This window comes from Nothobranchius furzeri, chromosome 7, assembly GCF_043380555.1.
Source record: "Nothobranchius furzeri strain GRZ-AD chromosome 7, NfurGRZ-RIMD1, whole genome shotgun sequence".
NCBI classification, from domain to species: Eukaryota; Metazoa; Chordata; class Actinopteri; order Cyprinodontiformes; family Nothobranchiidae; genus Nothobranchius; species Nothobranchius furzeri.
In genome coordinates, this window is record NC_091747.1 from 76,678,320 (window position 1) to 76,688,056 (window position 9,737).

General features: G+C 44.1%; 1 long non-coding RNA gene across 1 annotated transcript; it reads left to right on the forward strand.

Annotated features, from left to right (window-relative positions):
* Positions 1-402: 402 nt before the first annotated feature.
* Positions 403-6,455, forward strand: LOC129167205 (uncharacterized). The gene is made up of 2 exons (XR_008566040.2): positions 403-6,275; positions 6,358-6,455. It is a non-coding gene; the product is annotated as an uncharacterized lncRNA (long non-coding RNA).
* The last annotated feature ends 3,282 nt before the right edge of the window (positions 6,456-9,737 follow it).

A 9,737-nucleotide genomic window follows, 5' to 3' on the forward strand; every position in this document is an offset into this window, starting at 1 on the left:
AGAAGTATCGCAACTAGCCGGGGCTCATAGAGAGCGGTATGCTAACTAGCTTACTAACGTTAGCTTACGTTCTCTCTGCAGCCGTTCACCGATGTAAACATGTTGCTGACTTTGCCTAAATTCACCCCTCTGGATTTATAACTTTATGTTATAAACAGCGTTTCACGTTACACCAAAGCTGATTGTTAAAAAGTCCGGATCCTACCAGCTTCTGTTGCTTACCGGGTTCAGCTGCTGCTCTCACACCGGAATGAGAAGATCTCTGAACGCCAACGCTCATATAAATAAATAATATAATTTTAACACACGTAATCATACATCAAAGCTTTAATATTGTTAATAATTATCTCACTTTACACTACAGTGGACGGAGTGCAGCCTCCGTGGTGAAACACCCATCCATCAGGATTATCAATAACTAGTATAAACATCACATTTATCCCTGTCCCTGTCTTACTCGTGAAATAAATGAACGTTAATCTTACACGGTAAAAACATGTTCGCTGCAAATCTGAGGCCTGCTAGTCCGCTTGATTGATCGCTGCAGTTCATCTCCGTCCTCTCCATCAAAGTTATTAAAAAGAAAAAACTAGTTGAGTTTACGTCCTTGTCTCACTGCAGCCGACCACGCAGCAAGCTAAAACCATTTTACTGTCAAATCAACTAAATAAAAGCGACAAAAGGCTACAAACTGGCTTGTTTTGACTACCTTCACTGGAGTCTCTACGGGTGTAAACGGTCTTTTTGCCGTCCATCATGGCGAAGGGAGCGGTCGCATGAGTGGCGTGACGTCACGCGCAAAGGGTCAATTTAAGACCCAGGGGCAGAGCTTCAGGGTGGTCCTGGTCCAGACTTGGGGGAGGGGCCCACCTTTGCAACAAGGCGGATGAGAGCACTTCCATAACTTGCACTCAGAGGAGAATGAGCTCCATTCTTAATAATTCCTCTCATGCAGATTTATTTAAGGTTTATGTAGGTTGCCCCAGTCAGGATTGAGTCATGGTTGCTAACGCCGGGACACACCAGCCGCGGAAGCGCCGAGAAGCGAATCGCTCACGAAATTCGGCCGCTGCTCACCGCTCCTCAGTTCAGATCAGACGCGCCCCAGTCGAGGCGCGCCTTGGCTCAGCTGTAGATTTTCTTTTAAACACTTGGTGTCCTCCATTTCCTCTCTGCCTTTTCTCAGCTCTTTTCCTCTACGTTTGAGTGTGTGTGTGTGTGTGTGTGTGTGTGTGTGTGTGTGTGTGTGTGTGTGTGTGTGTGTGTGTGTGTGTGTGTGTGTGTGAACCTATGGTATGAGTTGTTTCTGCCAGTTGAATCTCTTGGAACCCGCTCCAATTCTGCAGCTGTATCCTAGCAGTTTCTTCCTAAATGGGTACGTAAATAACCGTGTTTTTCGGGGGTCGTGCGGCTCCTTGTGTTTCTCAACTTCCATAATTAATTTCAAGTCATCCATCCTAACTGCTTGCCTCAGACTTTCTGCCTCTCTGTCCTGTTTGCTCTGGTGAAAAGACACCCAAAACCACACACCCCTTCATGTGGTCACACACGCACACAAGTTCGATGTGTGTGTATGTGTGTGTGTGTTCGTGTGGTTTTTCTGCAGTGTCTGATTATGAACACATTTGACTATTGCGGAATTTTATTTTGAAATGCTTTGTTTTGTTAACTTTACCGGCCTGCCTCTTATGTCTAGGTTTGACTTCCTGCCAGAATTGATGCGATTCACCCGCGGCTCGCGAAAAAAAATAGAGCCAACGCCGAAACGATCGCTGCACAGCGCGGGCTGGAGTGCCGGCGCGAGGCGATTCGCGGCACTTCGGCGGCCCATGTGCTCTATAGAATAGCTTAACAAGGGAGCCGAATGAAGGCGGTCCCATTTTCGCGGCGCTTCGCAGCGCTTCCGCGGCCGGTGTGTCCCCGGTGTAACTCAACAAGACCGACTGACTTCAGTGATGTAGTAAATGTAAAATATTGAATAAAATGTTGAGCTAGATGACAGGTTTTATTTTCACTCTCACATGTAGCTTTATGACCTGCTAACTTACAAGTGGATCTCCGAAATCATCTCCAAGTGTATTATGGCTAAAACCCATCATCAGCCGTTCACCATCATCGTCATCATCATCATCCCTTGTAAACAGATAGCAAACTAGGTGGCTAACAGAGCAAATATAAATGCTTTTGGTCTCAGGGTTTATTTTAGTTCCATTTCCAAGACGGACTTTTCTAGCGAAGCTGATCATCATCACGAGTCCACCCAACCCCGTCGCTAGTTTGTCTCAGAGAAAGCTTTACGACAGTCCTCATGTGCAGAGAGGACGACGGTTTTTGTCTAAATAATCAGAAACTTTGGTGAGTGTTATTAATTTTATTTACACATAAAACCAAATGAATTAATATATTTTTTAGCTGTTGATCATGTGGTCGGCAGTGGCGCAGTTGCGGCTGTAATGTAGAGGTTTGAAACGGTTTTAAGGGGGTTTCTATTTGTGACAACGGTATTCCATCTTAATGCACAAAATGTTGTACTGAATTCGGTACTTTTTAAGGTACCGACCGAATTCCATAGTACCGACCGAGCACCGATTCACGTCGTTTCAAACGGTGCCTCGTTTCGGTACCCGTCCTTCATAACGAGAGCTTGGCAAGACAGCTGTGCATGCGCAAGTGTGTTATGTCGTCGGTCGCTGCGAGCGAGTTGTAAACAGAGCAGCATGGTAGAAAGAACGCACGCTAAAGCTTGGGTCCACTTCACTAAAGGTGATGGGTAACTGGGTGATGATGAAACCAGCGACAACGATCTAAGTGAGACATCCTCATCTTAATCTGCTCCGGTAGGTAAATAAAATGTTTAAGATAATGTTAGCTTGATATGTTAACTTCCGTTTCGCTAATGGTGCGTTCGCTTTCTCCTCGGAACTCCAAATTCCCGACTAGACGCGCTCTAAAGTTTGGCTTCACTTTACTAAATGTGACTGGGTGAAGACGAAACCAGTGACAACGATCTAAGTGTGAGGCACCAGCTTAGTGGCATAGTGGTAGAGTGTCCGCCTTGAGACTGGGAGATCAGGGTTCGATTCCTGGTCGGGTCATACCAAAGACTTTGAAAAAATGGGACCCAATGCCTCCCTGCTTGACACTCAGCATTAAGGGGTTGGATTGGGGGGTTAAACCGCCAAATGGTTCCCGAGCGCGGCTGTGTCTGCAGCTCACCGCTCCCCCAGGGTATGGGTCAAATGCGGAGAACAAATTTCGCACACACACCTGTGTGTGTGACAACTAATGGGACTTTAACTTTTTAATTTTAATCTGCTCCAGCAGCTAAATAAACTGTTTAAGATAACGTTAGCGTGGTATGTTAGCTTCCATTGCTACCATTGTTATCAGCTAATGGTGCGTTTGCTTTCTCCTCGGAAATTCTATCGTCCCAGTAGGAAAAATCAAATGAAAAAAGACAGCAAAAGGAATGAAGATACACAGTAAATTTAGTTCACAGTAAAGATGTTTGCTTCAGTTTAATTATCAGCTTGTAAAACTACAAGGACGATGTTAAAATACAAACAGTTGTATGTTATTTATCGTGATATTTATCAAATATTGTTATGTATTGAGAAAAATATATATTTAATTATAAAAGAGAATTAAAATAATAAACACTCAAAAGTATCGAAAATTGGTACCGTTAAGTACCGGTATCGATTCCTAGGTACCAGGAATTAGTACCGGATCGATTCAAATGTCAAAGGTACCCATCCCTATTCTGAATATTTAATTATTAACTAACTGAACAAACATCCATGCGTAATCTCGAAATTATGCAGCGTCCTGTTACTCCCTCAGCCCCCTCCTCTCTCGGAGCGCTTCATAAACAATCAGCTGCTGCATGATGGCAAATACGTGTAAAAACAACTTAATGAAACCACCAGAAGAAAGTATTTCAACAGCCTTCTTTATTTTTTTATTTGTACAAAACACGATTAGTGAGTCCACATCCAGACAGAATTATCCACATTCTGTCTAATGATCTGCAGCAGCTGGGATAATTGTGACCACAAAGTTCTGATTTGTTCTGCTACTGATAAAACCAAACATGGTGTAAAGTCTTGAATGAACTTTACAAACACACCAGCACATAACAACAAAACTCTGTATATAACTGTATGCTGTAGAATTGATGGTTATCTATAAAATAGCATTTGCATTAACCACTACGTGTGTTTTGATTAGGAGTCATTCAAAGCAACACTAACGAGTTGAAACTCTTTGAGATATTGCTTTCAGACGGGGTTCAGTCGTTCTTGAGCCAGAAATTTGAGCAACTTTATATTGTTCACCATTCTGTCGCCCTCTGCTGACCAGAAACTGCACTCAACAGTCTTGTGAGGTCTTAAGGTAGGAACACTAGAGGGAAGTCTTTACCTACTTTATGGCAAAAGATGTTTACCCCCAAATTCCACCACCTCCGCTCCGCTCCGGCACGAACTCCGCAGCAAAATCGGTCCCGTTGTAGTCAATCAGAGCAATTCCACTACTGCGGCCGTGCTGCGGCAGTGCGGCGCAGTGCGCCGCCCTCTGTTCCGGCGTCCGGCAAAAATAGAATCGATCCTATTTTTGACGGACGCCGGAACACCTCCGCAGTAAATGGACAGGAATCACAACCGTCCAACAGGAAAAGGAGCAAGCACAGCTTCCGTTTTTCACAATAAATCGATAAACAAAAAGCGTGTTTTGTTTCATATGCACAGGTTTAACAACTTTTAACAACTATCAATGGCGGCTGAACTTTAAATGCACAAAAGTAAGCCATGAATACAGTTTCCACTATCAAAGTAGTCACACTTTGTTGATCCAAACACTGCTGATCTCTCAACACAAATGATGGGCAGATTGAACAGTTCATTTCGATGCTTCTCCCACACAATGCGTGTTTGGATCTAACTTCCGCGTTTATTGCTCGGACTGTATCGCAAAATCTCGAAAATCCCGCACATGCTTGTTTGCGCACCTCAGGTCTGCGAACCGGAGCGGAGCCGTTGTAGAGCGGGTACCAGTAAAAATTGAGTTCGGAAGCGAGCGGCTGCGGAAGGTGGGGGCGGAGCGTAGCGGAGCTAGTGGAATTTGGGGGTTACTGTGCTGGGAGCTAACATAAAAACTAGCAATTAGCTTTTTCATTTAGCTGACCATTGATAAAAAGCAGAAGAAGAAGCACATTGCTTTTCTTTTTTGGTTGACATCAATGTGGAGTAAAAGTAAAAGTGTGAGAGTAAATATCTTTGGAGTAGAAGCAAAGAGCTAAAACTGAGTGAACATCGACGAGGCCTACGAACGTTTGAGGGAGCAGAAGGAGATTACGAAAACATGGACTGATGGTGACCTGGCTTTTTTGCTACTGGACTTGTAAACAATAACATCTTTGTTTGGCTTATTTAGCATCGTTGACTCATGTTAGTGTTAGCTTATTGCTAGCGCTGGCTACGGCAGGTTGAGACAGGCTTGTTTATGACTCCTTTCAACCAGCCGAAGGGAGAAATGGGAATCTTACTGTTGCTTTAAAGTTGTGTTAGCTTTTAATAATAATAATGCACTGAACTTATATAGCGCTTTTCTAGACCCCCAAAGACGCTTTCACACACTCTCACATTCACACACTGCTAGTGATGGTAAGCTACTTGTAGCCACAGCAGCCCTGGGGAGGTCTGACAGAGGCGAGGCTGCCATTTGGCGCCGTCGGCCCCTCTGACCACCACTAACACAGGCAAGTTGGGCGAAGTGTCTTGCCCAGGGACACAACAGCAGGATGCCCCTGGCGGGAGCTGGAATCAAACCCATGACCCTCCGATCATGAGGCAACCCGCTGTCACGGTTTGCCTCCACCTACTGATGGATTGTGTCAGTTTTTGTGTTGCAGGTGGGCGCGGCAGACTGCACAGCTGTCTGGAGTTTCGCTAATTGAGGTGCAGAGGATTTAAGGAGCGGTGTGACTCAACTCCAGCTCTGGTTGATGCTCTCACTTGGGTAGCATCTAGCCTCTGAATCTGCCTGTTCTCTTGTGACCTTGAATTAATGACTTTGTATCCCGTTCCAGTATCCTGTTCCCGCATCACCTACCTTGCCTGGAGTTGTTCCCACGTCTCGCCGCTCAAGATCCTCTGGATTCCTCTCTCCACGTCTGCCCGCCTCTCTCCACGTCTGCCCGCCTGCCTCACGCTCAGAACCTCTCACCCGGCCCAACTTCTCCCAGTTCACCTCCGCTCTAGTCCTGGCTCCTGACCGTAAGAACTCTCTCAGTTACAGACTCCCATATCCTGGTTCTCTGGTTCTGGCCTCGCTCACCTTCTGTTTATATCTCCATAGATTCCGGTACCCTCCTGTTCCTGATCATTGAAGCAGCGCCTTTAGTTCTAGTTTTTTTGTCTCTTTTGTTTCCACTGTAAATAAATCTCTTTACATTCCTCTCCTGTGATTCTTCATGTCCTGGGTGAAATATCTTGCCCACAACATGACACCCGCTCTACCACCTGAGCTACTGCTGCCCCCAGCTTTTACCTTGTGAATCCAGTCAGAACGAATCTGCATTTCTTAAAACTGAGGCCGTCCATAAATCCTTTCACACAAAGTAAGAAATCCAATGTTTGTATAATTTAATCATAATCTGAAGATCAGAAAGATCTATAACTTTAAGATTTCTAATTCTAGACGGCACCCTGACGAGTTTGCAGATCTGTTAAAAAGGGTTTGTTGTGGCAAAGCCTCTTTGATCAGACTCACCTTGGCAAACAGGCTGTAATTTAGGCTCTAATGTATAACATTATAAATAACAGAAAATGGCTCCAAATTCAGCTTTTTAGATTTAATGAACTGTGTTGTTGCATGGAAGGGTCATATTGCCATTTGGCTATTAAGAGTCATAGTATCAATTTCCTTTAATGTAGCATAGCTTAAGACTGACTGGAACGCCATTGAAGCAGCATTGAGGAAGGCTCCTCTTCCCTGTGTCTTAATTATTCGTTCCCCTGAGCTGCCATGATTAAGGCAAGCCAGACACTGGGACATATTTGGCATTATATTTTTAATGCAACAATACCCGGCTCAGCAAAAAAAACCTCCACAGATTATTCACAGTGTGTGTCTTGGCTTGGCTCCATTTACTGTGACACATTATTATACTTTTCCCCCCATTCCTCCTCTCCCCCTTCATCTCTTAATAAACCCCTATTTATTCCTCCATCTGGCTTTTTTGTTCTCAGATACTTTCTTTTTTAACCCTCTTGGGGATGAAAAAATCGAGGAGAAAGAACACGGCTTTGTCATACATGTTCTGTCGATTTGCTCAGTCTGTGCGCTGCTATAGGGCTGACGGTGCGTTGCTTGTGTGCTAGTTGTTTGAGTGTTTCTCTGTGTGCAGCAAAAACTAGGCCATATCGACCACCCAGGGGTTTGAAAGCTCAAGGGGTACCAAAACAACGTCGTATAAAAAAAGGAAAAAAAGAACGTTTCAAACACGATAAAGGGGTGAAAAAGACAACACATATGCACATTGTGAAGCACGCATGCAGACAAGCATTCATACACACTTATCGTGCACCCCTCCCTTCTCATACACCCTTGGCTCACATTATGTTCAAAGAGGAACATCAAACACTTAATCACACATATCTGAAGGAAAAAAAAACATGATCCTGCTTGATAAACAGCCATGCTTCATTTATAAGTTTTGCCTCCAGCTGGAGATAGTAGCCAGCTACTTTCTGATGGATTAGGTCTTCTATTATCGACACATCATGAGAAATGAGCTGCTGCACTATTGATCCATCTGGAGCGGTGCAGATATGAGTAGGATCAGCTGTGAAGTTCAACTTAACCTTTGGGTTTGACTCAGTGGTAAATTCAATTCAATTCAAGTTTATTTATATAGCGCCAAATCACGACAAGAGTCGTCTCAAGGCACTTCACATAATAAACATTCCAATTCAGGTCAGTTCATTAAGCCAATCAGAAATAATGTTTCCTATATAAGGAACCCAGCTAATTGCATCAAGTCACTGACTAGTGTCAGAGTCTTTACAGCAATCCTCATACTAAGCAAGCATAAAGCGACAGTGGAGAGGAAAACTCCCTTTTAACAGGAAGAAACCTCCAGAGGATCCCGGCTCAGTATAATCAGCCATCCTCCATGACTCACTGGGGATGGAGAAGACAGAGCAGACACACACACACACACACACACACACACACACACACACACACACACACACACACACACACACACACACACACACACACACACACACACACACACACGCACGCACGCACGCACGCACGCACACGCACACAATGGCTGCTCCTGCCCCCTAATATGAGATTAAACAAGATTTGAAGTACTACTTTGGGTATTTAGTTTGTGTGTGTGTGTGTGTGTGTGTGTGTGTGTGTGTGTGTGTGTGTGTGTGTGTGTGTGTGCGTGTGCCCATTTCCTGGTCAGGCATGAACTCTAGAGCCAAAGTACTCCAACAGTAAGAACATAGACAAGATGCACACACTCACACATGCACGACCACACACCCTGAAAACTGCATGGACACAAAAAAAACATACACACGTGAGATTCCAACCACAGATTTATTTATTTATTTATTTATTTATTTGCTATGAGATGACACACCACTGTGCCTCCATGAGAAACTTGTCCTCAGATGCAAAAGATTAAGTTTAACTGTATTGCGTTTGATTCAAAGCTACGCTAACCGGTTTTTAGCTCGTTTAAAGTGAACACTATAAATCTGCATCATTCTTGTTTCTGACTGATGCAGAGCCCGATGGATCTTTGTCACTTAACTGCCATTAAAGCAGAGCATGACCCGATCCCAGTCACCAGATGACTGACTGGTGCATCTGTACTGGTTACATGAAATATTGATTTGAGCCAAGCCATTTTCCGTGTCTCTCGTCTGTCACTCAATGCCCTCCCCCAGTCAAATTTAGAGTTTTTTTCTGACAGTACAAGCATGCGAACACAAGTAACTGCAAGGAGTTTCCTTAGCAGAGTGGCACCGGGAGGAGAAAAGCTGATGTTCTGGTGTTTGGTTAGCGTGCATCCTGGGGAGGTGTTTCGGCCATGTCCTGTATCGGCAGGAGGCCAATAGGCTGGGCCAGGACTTGTTAGAAGGATGGGACCTCTAGGCTCACCTGGGAATGCCTTCAGGTCCCATTGTTGGAGCTGGTAGGGATGCTGAGGAGAGAACGGTTCAAGTCGCTTTTGGATTTCTGCTCCCTCAACCAAGATAGCAACTTTGAATTATTAAGTGTAAATTAGTAAAATGTGGAAAAAAGTGGAAAGTTTTAGCTAATCTCAGGTAAATTAGAATAAAACAAGTTTGTTGCATTTTGTTACAAACATAAAAATCATGCTATTTCAGTTACTGTGGGTGCAGTTTTTAGATCTAATGAATAAATTAAGCATAGTCTATTAATGACTTGTATTTATTAATCCAGTTCCTCCAAACATGTTGAGTCCTGTACCACTTGGCTGCTTGATGATACATCACCAAACTAATTAAACTTGAGCAAAGAGGACATTTACTTCATCCAACTGCCCAGAAACACAAAAAGCCCACCTCGGCAGCCAGAACAGGTGCCGTTAGCCTACACAACCACCGTTTTTCTTATCTTCCTCTTTAGTTTTCCTGTTCGTAAGGTTAGATTTTGGCTTAGAGACCAATAAAAAAACTAGCTGC